The sequence below is a fragment of the Scyliorhinus canicula genome, chromosome 14 (genome assembly GCF_902713615.1).
Source record: "Scyliorhinus canicula chromosome 14, sScyCan1.1, whole genome shotgun sequence".
NCBI lineage: Eukaryota > Metazoa > Chordata > Chondrichthyes > Carcharhiniformes > Scyliorhinidae > Scyliorhinus > Scyliorhinus canicula.
The window spans coordinates 153,356,219-153,368,575 of record NC_052159.1 but is presented as its reverse complement, the minus strand read 5'-3'; positions in this window follow the sequence as shown (position 1 = coordinate 153,368,575).

Here is a 12,357-nt window from a genome sequence, read left to right as displayed (position 1 = left end):
GATGTCTCTGATTTTGATGACGCCCGACGCCGGCCACCCCAACCTTCTGTGGCCAATTTCCCGAAGCGGAAATCACCTTTGGGGATGGAGAACACAGCCGCCTGTAAATTGCCGATTTGATCCTGAATTGACAATTCAAAGACTAACTTGCATTTGCGTAGCGCCTTTAGTGACCTCCGGGTGTCCCTGGATGAGCACCTTACAGCCAGTGGATGTCCTTTGACTGTGAGGTCACGGATGTAATGGAGGAAACGCAGCAGACAATTTGTGCAGAGGTTCGTCCAATCTGCCGGTAAGGCACTTACCTGAGGCCCAGGCTCACCTCAGGACTAAGGCCTGCCTCTGGTGAAACTGATGATGTGGAGATGCCGGCGTTGGACTGGGGTGAGCACAGTAAGACGTCTTACAACACCAGGTTAAAGTCCAACAGGTTTGTTTCGAACACTAGCTGTATATGTTTCAAGAACATACCTCTTCATTCACCTGAGGAAGGAGCAGTGCTCCGAAAGCTAGTGTTTGAAACAAACCTGTTGGACTTTAACCTTGTGTTCTAAGACTTCTTACTCTGGCGATACGGGTTGAGGGACAAATGCTGAATAGGGGACTTGATGGATCCAGTTGTGGCAAATTCACCCACACATCCATAGAAAAAAATCTCTCCCTGTTAATTGAAATGTGCAAATGCTTAGCAGACTTGTAGGCGTGCACTGACAATGGAAATCAAAACACCAGAAAGCCAGCAACGATGAATCATTTCTCTATGGTTTCCTCTCTCTCTCTCTCCCTTTTTCTCTCTCTCTCTCACTCATATCCACGGATGTTGAGAAACAATGCTTCTAAAAAAAAAGAATAGCAAATTGAAAAATGGCTCTGATTACCGCTGATTGCTTGACTTTTAACTACGGCCTCAGTTGTATTTTGACCCTGTGATGGAGGAGGAGGGTTGTGGGCGTGGTGTGAGTGCCGTAGACGTAGAGAACAGTTGTGATGTTTACTCAGTAGGACAATGTAAATGCAATTTTCAGCACAAAAGTAGGCCATTCGGCCCAACAGATCGATGTTGGCGCACAATCAAGGTTTGAGAATCTGAAGTAAAAACAGGAAATGCTGGAAATACCCAACCAGTCAGGTACCACCTTTGCTGAGAGAAAGAGAGTTAGCGGACAGAAGTAACGTTGGGGGTGGGGGTAGGAGAGCCACATGTCGCCTCTTTCAGGGAAGGCTTGCTGAATGAAGTGCCAATCAGGCACCTAAAAAGCCAGAAGTAGGTCTTCCCTGGGGTCAAGGATGTTGGAGGCAGATGTCCTGCCCGCTGAGAGCAGCTGCCAATCAGAGGCCGGCAGTCATCGCTGCTCGGCAGCACCAGCATGGAGGCGGTGGCCACTGCCGGTAATGCACTTACCTGAGGCCCAGGGTCACCTCAGTTACCAAGGCCACAGTTGCTATTTAGAACATAGAACATAGAACAGTACAGCACAGAACAGGCCCTTCGGCCCTCGATGTTGTGCCGAGCAATGATCACCCTACTTAAACCCACGTAACCCGTATACCCGTAACCCAACAATCCCCCCATTAACCTTACACTACGGGCAATTTAGCATGGCCAATCCACCTAACCCGCACATCTTTGGACTGTGGGAGGAAACCGGAGCACCCGGAGGAAACCCACGCACACAGGGGGAGGACGTGCAGACTCCACACAGAGGCAGTGACCCACTGGTAAGGTATTTGGAAGGTGGCGGGTCCTCGGGTGGGTTTGGGAGGGGGCGCCGGCAGCAAGGGCTGGGCAGTGGCTCTTAGCAGGCCCCGACTTCCTTAGGCTGGGTGCCTCAATCAGGAAGCCTGCAAGAAACCCCGGCAGGTTTTGCTTTTTGGGAATTTGTATGGAGAGCGCTCTGCAGGGCGACAACCAGCAGTGGTTGCGTTGAGGCCCTTAATTGGGCATTAGTTACCCACTTCTGCTGTCAATTAGTGGTGGGGCGGGTAGGCCGACCAGGAACCTTCCCGCCTTGAACTTAATCAGAGCAGTGGGAAGGTCACAGGTCCCCACTTGCCACCCTCCTGTCTGATTAAATGCCCCTCCGCCAGCAAACCCACCATGGATAGGGCACTAAATTCTTCCCAAAGTTTCAGTTTGGTGACCTTTCATTGGAACAGTTCAAGCAAAGGGTCATTGTCCTGAAACATTGACTCATCTTTTCTCCCTCTACCGTTTCTGCTTAGCCTGCTGCAGCGTTCCACCTGTACTTTAAAAAAAAATTTAAGAGTATCCAATTATAGGGCAGCACTGTGGCCTAGTGGTTAGCACAACCGCCTCACGGCGCTGAGGTCCCAGGTTCGATCCCGGCTCTGGGTCACTGTCTGTGTGGAGTTTGCACATTCTCCCCGTGTCTGCGTGGGTTTTGCCCCCACAACCCAAAAATGTGCAGAGTAGGTGGATTGGCCATGCTAAATTGCCCCTTAATTGGAAAAAATAATTGGGTAATCTAAATGTATAAAAAAAATTTAAAAAAAAGAGTACCCAATTATTTTTTTTCCCAATTAAAGGGGCAATTTAGCCTGGCCAGTCCACCTAACCTGCACATCTTTGGGTTGGGGGGGTGAAACCCACGCAGACGCGGAGAGAATGTGCAAACTCCACATGCACAGGGCCGTGTTTCGAACCTGGGACCTCAGCGCCGCAGACCCAGTGCTAACCACTGCGCCACATGCCGCCCTCCTGTACTTACCTACCTTCCAGTGAAATTAATCTATGCTATTCACCCCCATCTAATCCCTGTGGTAGCAGGTTCTCACGCTCGAAGGGCACACTTTAAATCTTCCTTTGGCACGAACGATCTGCCTGAGCACCTTAGCTTTCTGGTAAATTGGGTTCCATTGAGCTATGGGTGCAACGGGTGTAATTATATCTGGGGGGCAATTTTCCGATATTGTCACGGACTCTGGTCCTACAGAACTGCATGCTGGGAGATTTACAGACATGCTCGTGATCAAGCTTTTAAAAAAATTTGTTCATGGGACATGGGCGTCGCAGGCTGTGCCAGCATTTATTGCCCATCCCTAATTGCCCTTGAGGGGGCAGTCAAGAGTCAACCACATTGCTGGGGGGGGGGTCTGGAGTCACATGTAGGCCAGACCAGGTAAGGACGGCAGATTTCCTTCCCTAAAGGACATTAGTAAACCAGATGGGTTTTTACGACAATCGACAATGGTGTCATGGTCATCACTAGACTTTTAATTCTGATTTTCACGGAATTCAAATTTCACCATCTTCCATGCCGGGTTTTGAACCTGGCTCCTCCTGGATCTGCGGTTCACCAGTCCAGTGGCAACACCACTATACCACCATCTCCGCCTTCTGATGTAGGAAAATGGCTTCTCAGGTGCGAACTGGGTTGCACCCTCATCATTCTTCCAATTTACAACTTACAGCGATCAGTATGTTGTCCTTTCAAGTTTTCTTTCAGCTAATGAAAGCCCTTCGAAAGAGAAACAAATCCACCTCACACTGGCTCCCCACCGCCAGTCGGTGTTAGGAAATAGGCCAGGCGAGGGTTCAAACAAGCAAAAATGAGGAAGTAAGGGCAGAACAGGCCAAAACAAAAAATTAAGAACAGGATCCAGTGAGAATAAAGTTTAACTTACGGAGGACAAAGGGAGACTGGGGAAGAAAGAGAGATTGTCAGGAGATAAGAGGACCCGTTTCTGATGATGCCTTTGCCGGAGTTTACATCAGGAGTTGCAATTCTCTGGGTCACTGTCTGTGTGGAGTTTGCACATTCTCCCCGTGTCTGCGTGGGTTTCGCCCCCACAATGCGATAGCTCAAACATTAGTTTCAGCTGACCAAAAAGTCACGTACAGCCAGGTTTCTTAAACTGTGGCCCCATCAGGCGAGCTGCCAGAGGGGTAAATTACCCTTGGAATGTTCCCTTTTTTAATTTCCAGGTAAACTTGTAATTTATGTACTAATTGTTTAAGCCAGGGGCCAAAACGGCAATTATAATTGTATGAATCTTATTTAGGAATGATTTATTATTGCAATGTTCATGTTATTTCCAACATCTCATTCAGCGAATTAAACGATGTGGTGGGTAAGGTTTGTGCGACCTGAGTGCCACCTTGTGTGCTGTGTATTGACCTTCAGCAAGGAGCTGGCTGAGTTCCCGGCTCAGAGATTGAATCGTATAGGAAGATGTTTGGTTTTATTGATAGCGCCGGGTCTGTGGCATCTCCTGAATTGGTTTTAATCACCTGAGAGAGTTAGAGGGGAATTTTTCTGAGTACTTGCCTTGTTGGCCATGATTTTTACCTCTCCCAGGAGATTGCACGGCTGGATGGGAGGCAGAGGTGATTGGGGAAGGTGATGGGACTGAAGGGGGGTGGGGGGGGGGGGGGGGGGGGAGTGTTTATTTACAGTGTACCAGTCACCAATAGCTGTGGGACAGTCTCAAAAAACCAGCGGGGCATTTCCAACAATTCCATTCGATGCGCTTCACCAAGAGGAATCTCAGGCATCTCCACCGTGACTTTTGTGAAATCATCACCATCGAACTGACATCTTGGAGGCCACCTTAATTAGCTGGTCATAGCTACAGGAGCACAGGAGAGACTGGTAACTCTAAACGAGGGGCTTGCTCGCAAACTTTGAAGTTTTTCCACCATCTGCTAGGCTCATGTCAGAAGTGTGATGGATTGCTTAACACCTATCTCGTTGGACACTGCTGAAATAACATCACAAAGCTCAACACCGGCCAAGACAGAAGAGTTAGTTAAGCTTGTTGAGCCTAGGCTGAACATCGACCTGTTCCACCACCCAAACAATGTGTCACCAGTGTCTAGATTCTACGGCTTGAAGAGTGAGGTATGCAGAGACCTTGCAGAGGGTCATCAAGGCCGTGCCAGGCATCAAGGTGGGCAACTTGAGTGACAGTGAGAGAGCATGGTGAAGTGCAGGCGGGTGAGTGGCAGCTGGACGTGCGCTCTGCTTCCCCCATGATCTCTCACTCCTGCTTTTTCCTTGGTCCTCAACTGATATCTGTGTTCCTGCTCTCTCTCTGTGCTCCTGCTCTCTCCCTGTGCTCCTGCTCTCTCTCTGTACTCCTGCTCTCTCTCTCTGTGCTCCTGCTCTCCCCATGCTCCTGTTCTCTCTCTCTGTGCTCCTGCTCTCTCTCTCTGTGCTCCTGCTCTCTCCCTGTGCTCCTGCTCTCTCTCTGTACTCCTGCTCTCTCTCTCTGTGCTCCTGCTCTCCCCATGCTCCTGTTCTCTCTCTCTGTGCTCCTGCTCTCTACCTGTGCTCCTGCTCTCTCTCTGTGCTCCTGCTCTCTCTCTGTGCTCCTGCTCTCTCTCTGTGCTCCTGCTCTCTCTCTGTGCTCCTGCTCTCTCTCTCTGTGCTCCTGCTCTCTCTGTGCTCCTGCTCTCCCTCTGTGCCCCTGCTTTCTCTGTGCTCCTGCTCTCTCTCTCTGTGCTCCTGCTCTCTCCGTGCTCCTGCTCTCTCCGTGCTCCTGCTCTCTCCCTCTGTGCTCCTGCTCTCTCCCTCTGTGCTCCTGCTCTCTCCCCGTGCTCCTGCTCTCTCTGTACTCCTGCTCTCTCCCTCTGTGCTCCTGCTCTCTCTGTGCTCCTGCTCTCTCTGTACTCCTGCTCTCTCCCTCTGTGCTCCTGCTCTCTCCGTGCTCCTGCTCTCTCTCTCTGTGCCCCTGCTCTCTCTGTGTTCCTGCTCTCTCTGTGCTCCTGCTCTCTCCCTCTGTGCTCCTGCTCTCTCCCTCTGTGCTCCTGCTCTCTCCGTGCTCCTGCTCTCTCCCTCTGTGCTCCTGCTCTCCCTCTGTGCTCCTGCTCTCTCCCTCTGTGCTCCTGCTCTCTCCGTGCTCCTGCTCTCTCCCTCTGTGCTCCTGCTCTCCCTCTGTGCTCCTGCTCTCTCCCTCTGTGCCCCTGCTCTCTCTCTCTGTGCTCCTGCTCTCCCCGTGCTCCTGCTCTCTCCCTCTGTGCCCCTGCTCTCTCTCTCTGTGCTCCTGCTCTCTCTGTGCTCCTGCTCTCTACCTGTGCTCCTGCTCTCTCTCTGTGCTCCTGCTCTCTCCCTGTGCTCCTGCTCTCTCTGTGCTCCTGCTCTCTACCTGTGCTCCTGCTCTCTACCTGTGCTCCTGCTCTCTACCTGTGCTCCTGCTCTCTACCTGTGCTCCTGCTCTCTACCTGTGCTCCTGCTCTCTCTCTGTGCTCCTGCTCTCTCCCTGTGCTCCTGCTCTCTCCCTGTGCTCCTGCTCTCCCTCTGTGCCCCTGCTTTCTCTGTGCTCCTGCTCTCTACCTGTGCTCCTGCTCTCTACCTGTGCTCCTGCTCTCTCCCTCTGTGCTCCTGCTCTCTAACTCTGTGCTCCTGCTCTCTAACTCTGTGCTCCTGCTCTCTCCCTCTGTGCTCCTGCTCTCTAACTCTGTGCTCCTGCTCTCTAACTCTGTGCTCCTGCTCTCTCCCTCTGTGCCCCTGCTCTCTCTGTGCTCCTGCTCTCTCCCTCTGTACTCCTGCTCTCCTCATACTCCTGCTCTCTGTGCTCCTCTCCCCGTGCTTCTGCTCTCCCTGTGCTCCTGCTCTGTCCGTGCCCCACCTCTCCCTGTGCTCATTCTCTCCCCGTGCTTCTGCTTCCCCGGGAAGCACGGGGAGAGAAAGAGCACAGGGAGAGGTGGAGCACAGGCTGAGAGAAGGAGCACAGAGACCGCAGGAGCAGAGAGAGAGCAGGAGCACAGAGAGAGCAGGAGCACAGAGGGAGAGAGCAGGAGCACAGGGAGAGCAGGAGCACAGAGAGAGCAGGAGCACAGAGGGAGAGAGGAGGAGCACAGGGAGAGCAGGAGCACAGAGAGAGCAGGAGCACGGAGAGAGAGCAGGAGCACAGAGAGAGAGCAGGAGCACGGGGAGAGCAGGAGCACGGGGAGAGAGAGCAGGAGCACAGAGGGAGAGAGCAGGAGCACAGAGAGAGAGCAGGGGCACAGAGAGAGAGCAGGAGCACAGAGGGAGAGAGCAGGAGCACAGAGAGAGAGCAGGGGCACAGAGAGAGAGCAGGGGCACAGAGAAAGCAGGAGCACAGAGAGAGCAGGAGCACAGAGAGAGAGCAGGAGCACAGGGGGAGAGCAGGAGCACGGGGAGAGAGCAGGGGCACAGAGAGAGAGCAGGAGCACAGAGAGAGCGGGAGCACAGAGAGAGAGCAGGAGCACAGAGAGAGAGCAGGAGCACAGGGGGAGAGCAGGAGCACAGAGAGAAAGCAGGAGCACAGAGAGAGAGCAGGGGCACAGAGAAAGCAGGAGCACAGAGAGAGAGCAGGGGCACAGAGAAAGCAGGAGCACAGAGAGAGAGCAGGAGCACGGGGAGAGAGCATGAGCACGTGGCCCGCTAGTCGTGGAAATGTGGCCCACAGCCTGTACTCGTCCACCATTCAGTCCATTGTTCTTTGCAACACCAAAACCCCATTCGTGACGCCAAAGGGGACCTGGAGGAAATGGAAAATGCGGCCGTCTGCCTCAAAAGCCGTGTAGTGGCGGTCCTCTGGGCGGATTGGGAGCTGGTGGTATGCCGACTTCAGATCCACCGTGGAGACCACCCGGTAGTGTGCGATCTGGTTTACCATGTCTGCAATCCGGGGAAGTGGGTACGCATCGAGTTGCATGGACCGGTTTATGGTTTGGCTGTAATCAACCACCATCCGGAACTTTCCCCCGGTCTTGACGACCACCACCTGAGCTCTCCCGGGGCAATTCCTGGCCTCGATGACTCCCTCCCGCAAGATGCGCTAGACCTCGAACCTGATACAAGTCCTGTCCTGCACGCTATCCCGCCTGCTTCTGGTGGCAACTGGTTTGCAGTCGGCGACGAGGTTTGCAAAGAGTGGGAGAGGGTCGACTTTTAGGGTCGCGAGGCTGCATATGGTGAGTGGGGGTAGGGGCCCCCCGAACTTCAGGGTTAGGCTCCTGAGGTTGCATTGGAAATCTAGTCCCAATAGGAGAGGAGCGCAGAGATCGGGGAGCACATATAATTTAAAATTGGCGTACTTGGCGCCCTGTATTGCTACGGTTGCTGTTGTGCACCCCCGGATTTACACCGAGTGCGACCCAGAGGCGAGGGAGATGGTTTGGTGCGCCGGGAGAATTGGGAGCGGGCAGCGTCCTACCATGTCCAGGTGAATGAAGCTCTCTGTGCTCCCGGAGTCGAAAAGGCAAGGCGCCTCGTGCCCGTTTACCCGGATGGTCATCATGGAGCTCCGGAGGTGCTTGGGTCGCGACTGATCCGGGGTGACCGCGCTGAGTTGCGTTTAGCCGGCATGGTCGGTGCTAACCACTGTGCTACCGTGCTGCCCTAATACCCGTATATTCAAGACAGATGCAGGAAAACTGAATTGAAGTTCAAAAATAATCTTCTCCTGGGTCAGCGCGCTGACATGAGGAGGAGATGGTGTTTCTCGCTGGGCTCCGGGTATGCGCACTACGCCCGTATTTTTAAAGCCGGTCGAGGCCGTCATTTTTAGAGCCGCTTGCAGCTGGCATATTTAATAGCCGGCTGCTGCGGCCATTGAGCCTGACTTCCCGCGATGGGGAATGCCGTGGTGGAGGGCTCCCCAACCTTCCCGACACCCTCCTGCGACCCACCTGCGGGTCGCGACTCCCACTTTAAAAATGCCTGGCAAAATCAAGAAAAATCACAAACTGCAACCAACCATCCGAGAGACACTGAGCTTTCCCTGCATTCGTGATCAGTACAAGTATCGGACCTCAATCTCCGTTTGTGGTCCGTGACCAAACCGGGGAAGGTCCAGGCCGAAACCAGGCTCAGGCCTTTCAGGACAGAGGGTCAGAAGCCCTTTGGGCAGCACGGTAGCACAAGTGGATAGCATTGTGGCTTCACAGCGCCAGGGTCCCAGGTTCGATTCCTCGCTGGGTCACTGTCTGTGCGGAGTCTGCACGTTCTCCCCGTGTGTGCGTGGGTTTCCTCCTGGTGCTCCAGTTTCCTCCCACAGTCCAAAGACGTGCAGGTTAGGTGGACTGGCCATGCTAAATTGCCCCTTAGTGTCCAAAAAGGTTAGGAGGGGTTATTGGGTTACGGGGATAGGGTGGAAATGAGGGCTTAAGTGGGTTGGTGCAGACTCGATGGGCCGAATGGCCTCCTTCTGCACTGTTTGTTCTATGTTCCCGGAAAGGGTGTTAGAATTATGGACCTGCTTCCCGGAAGAAGCAGTAGCTTCCGGTTCAGTCACTGCAAGCATTTCTAGCCAAGGATACGGAGTACACAGCAGGAGGCTGGAGTTCCGAGTGATCAGCCACAATCTCGCTGAAAGGCGGAACGGGTTCGAGGGGCTGAATGGTCTTCACCTGTTCCTATGTAATCAACAAAATCGATGCGACGTCTCTGTATTCTGAGTGGCTAATCTTTTACCAATTTCTGGCGCGACTTTAAAAATAGATGGCAGCAGCTGTGAAGTAGAGAGAGAATTCAGAGCTGCTGTTCATTTTATTGCTTACGTTGACCTTTAAACCACTGGGGGTTGAACAATGCGGGCGTTTAAAAAAAACTCTTTTCCATGAACTCAATTGCAGTGTGCGACAATCTAATTTAAGACGGGGAAAACTACACTCTGTTGTCCATTAAATAATGAGAGATAACATATATAGCTTTAAATTGCAGAGCGCAGTGTCAATTTGCTGCACAGAATCTCGTCGAGTCATTTATGAAATGAGTGGCAAAGAGCTCCAGCGTTTTCTACGTCCGTGCACTATCCTCACAGACTGTGGGTGTTGAGTTTGAATTGTGCCTTCTCCATCTCTTCCCATTGCTGGGCCGTGTTACTTACAATATGTATCATGCAGCTAATATAGATGGCACATTATATTATGGTGGACTGTGAGAGCATGCCTTATGGAGTGCGTGCTGCATTTGGCTTCTCAATCAATTTTGTTTTCAGCATAAAGGATATTCAGTCGCAGGTCACTGATTATGGAATTTATCCAAAACACCAGGAAGATCAAATGGCTCTCAAGAGAACAGGGACAAGTGGGTCGGCACTGGTGGAATACATTTCAAACTCAGTAACTCGCCATTAAACAGAAGCTGTATGAACATTTATCTCAAAAAAAATGTAAGTTTGTACCATTTGTCATATGACACATTAGCTTCACAGCATCTGGCCTTATGCAAACAGAGCAAGGGTAGAAACATCCCTGACGATAGCACAGTGGTAATGCCACTGGAATAACAATCCAGAAACTCAGGTTAAACCTCTGAAGGTGTGGATTCAAATCCCACCAACAGTAGCTGGGAGCATTTAAATTAAATTGATAAATTCAGAATATGTATCACATAACTAATATAGTTAGCATGTTACGGCTTGATTCCCGGCTTGGATCGCTGTCTGTGCGGAGTCTGCACGTTCTCCCCATGTCTGCGTGGGTTTCCTCCGGGCGCTCCGGTTTCCTCCCACAAGTCCCGAAAGACGTGCTGTTAGATGAATTGGACATTCTGAATTCTCCCTCGGTGTACCCGAACAGATGCCGGAATCTGGCGACTAGGGGCTTTTCACAGTAACTTCATTGCAGTGTTCATTAAGCCTACTTGTGACAATAAAGATTATTATTATTAAGTGCTGATGAAACTACTCTCAGTAATGGTGGGCATGTTAACTATTGTTTCTTTAAAAAAAAAATTCCCAATTAAGGGGCAATTTAACGTGGCCAATCCACCTACCCTGCCCATCTTTGGGTTGTGGGGGTAAAATCTACGCAGGCACGGGCAGAATGTGCAAACTCCACATGGACAGTGGCCCGGAGCCGGGATTGAGCCCGGGTCCTCGGCGCCGTGAGGCAGCAGTGCTAACCACTGTGCTATCGTGCCGCCCCTATGGGAACTATTGTTGTAAAAACCCATCTTGTCAAAGGTGTTGCTGTAATGTCGTGGTTCTCACATTCGGCTCACAGGCAAAAAGGTCGCCGGGCCGAAATGCTATCAAAAAAAACTTGCTGACTTACAGTAGAAATTCAAAAGACCCTTTAGAGAAGAAAATCTTGTTCCAGACCCACAGCAATGTGGTTGACTCTTAATTGCCCTCTGAAATGGCCCAGCAACACTCTATAATAATAAGAATGACCTTTATTGTCACAAGTAGGCTTACATTCACACTGCAATGAGGTTACTGTGAAAATCCGCTAGTCGCCACACTCCGCCGCCTGTTCGGGTACAGAGAGGGAGAATTCAGAATGTCCAATTCACCTAACAGCACGTCTTTCGGGACTTGTGGGAGGAAACCGGAGCACCCGGAGGAAACCCACGCAGATGCAAGGAGGACGTGCAGACTCCGCACAGACAGTGACCCAAGCCGGGAATCGAACCTGGGATCCCCGGCGCTGTGAAGCAACAGTGCTAACCACTGCGCTACGGCGCCGCCCATTTCAAGGGCGCTCAGTTCAAGGGTAATTAGGGATGAGCGCCAAATGCTCTCCTCGCCAGTGATGTCTTTCCAAGATGAAATGAAAATGAAATGAAAATCGCTTATTGTCACGAGTAGGCTTCAATGATGCTACTGTGAAAATAAATACTTGCACCTAGTTTCCAAAAAGACCTTGCGGTAAAATTTGCCCTGACCTCCCAGATTACACGAGCACCTGCATAAATTACACCTGCATTTATCTTTGATAAAAGATTTGCATACACCTTGTATGGCCTCAGGAAAGTGTTTTATAGTCAATGAAGTCAGTGACTCTTGTAACGTAGGAAACGCGGCAGCTAACTTCCATAAAGAGCCGTCTGATAATGACCAGGTCATCTGTTTTTAGTGATGCTGGTGGAGGGATAACTATGGACCAGGTCTTTGGGGGAAGGAGGGGGTTGAGCTAGAAAGCTCTTCTAAAAAGCGGCGATGGAGTCTTTTGCATTCACCCGAGAGACCAGGCAGAGCCCCTGTTTAATTTTCCATCTGAAAGATGACGACGCATAACAGTGCATCGCGCCCTCTGTGCTGCCCCTGGAGTGTCATCGTCGAAGTGGGACTCAGAGTCACACAATTGGGACCTGAGAAAAAGGGCGGAACGGACACCTCCTCTTTCCCTGAAATATTCCAAATGCACAAAAGTTAAGGTTCGAAGCCACCAGGCTGTTATCGATGCAAATCAGTCGCAGCAAACTCAATCGTGGAAATGTTTCCAGTTTCAATCGAGATCGTTCTAATGTCACAAAGGGACGTTCTTAAAAATACACAATACAACTCAGAGAGGAACAATAAAAAAACAACACCTCAAACAACCTGAAACGTGACAGATGTGCCGAAGAAGACAAATACTTACACTCAAGAGTGGCGTATATGAGATTATTTTGTATGAGCTGTAAGACATAGGGCAGG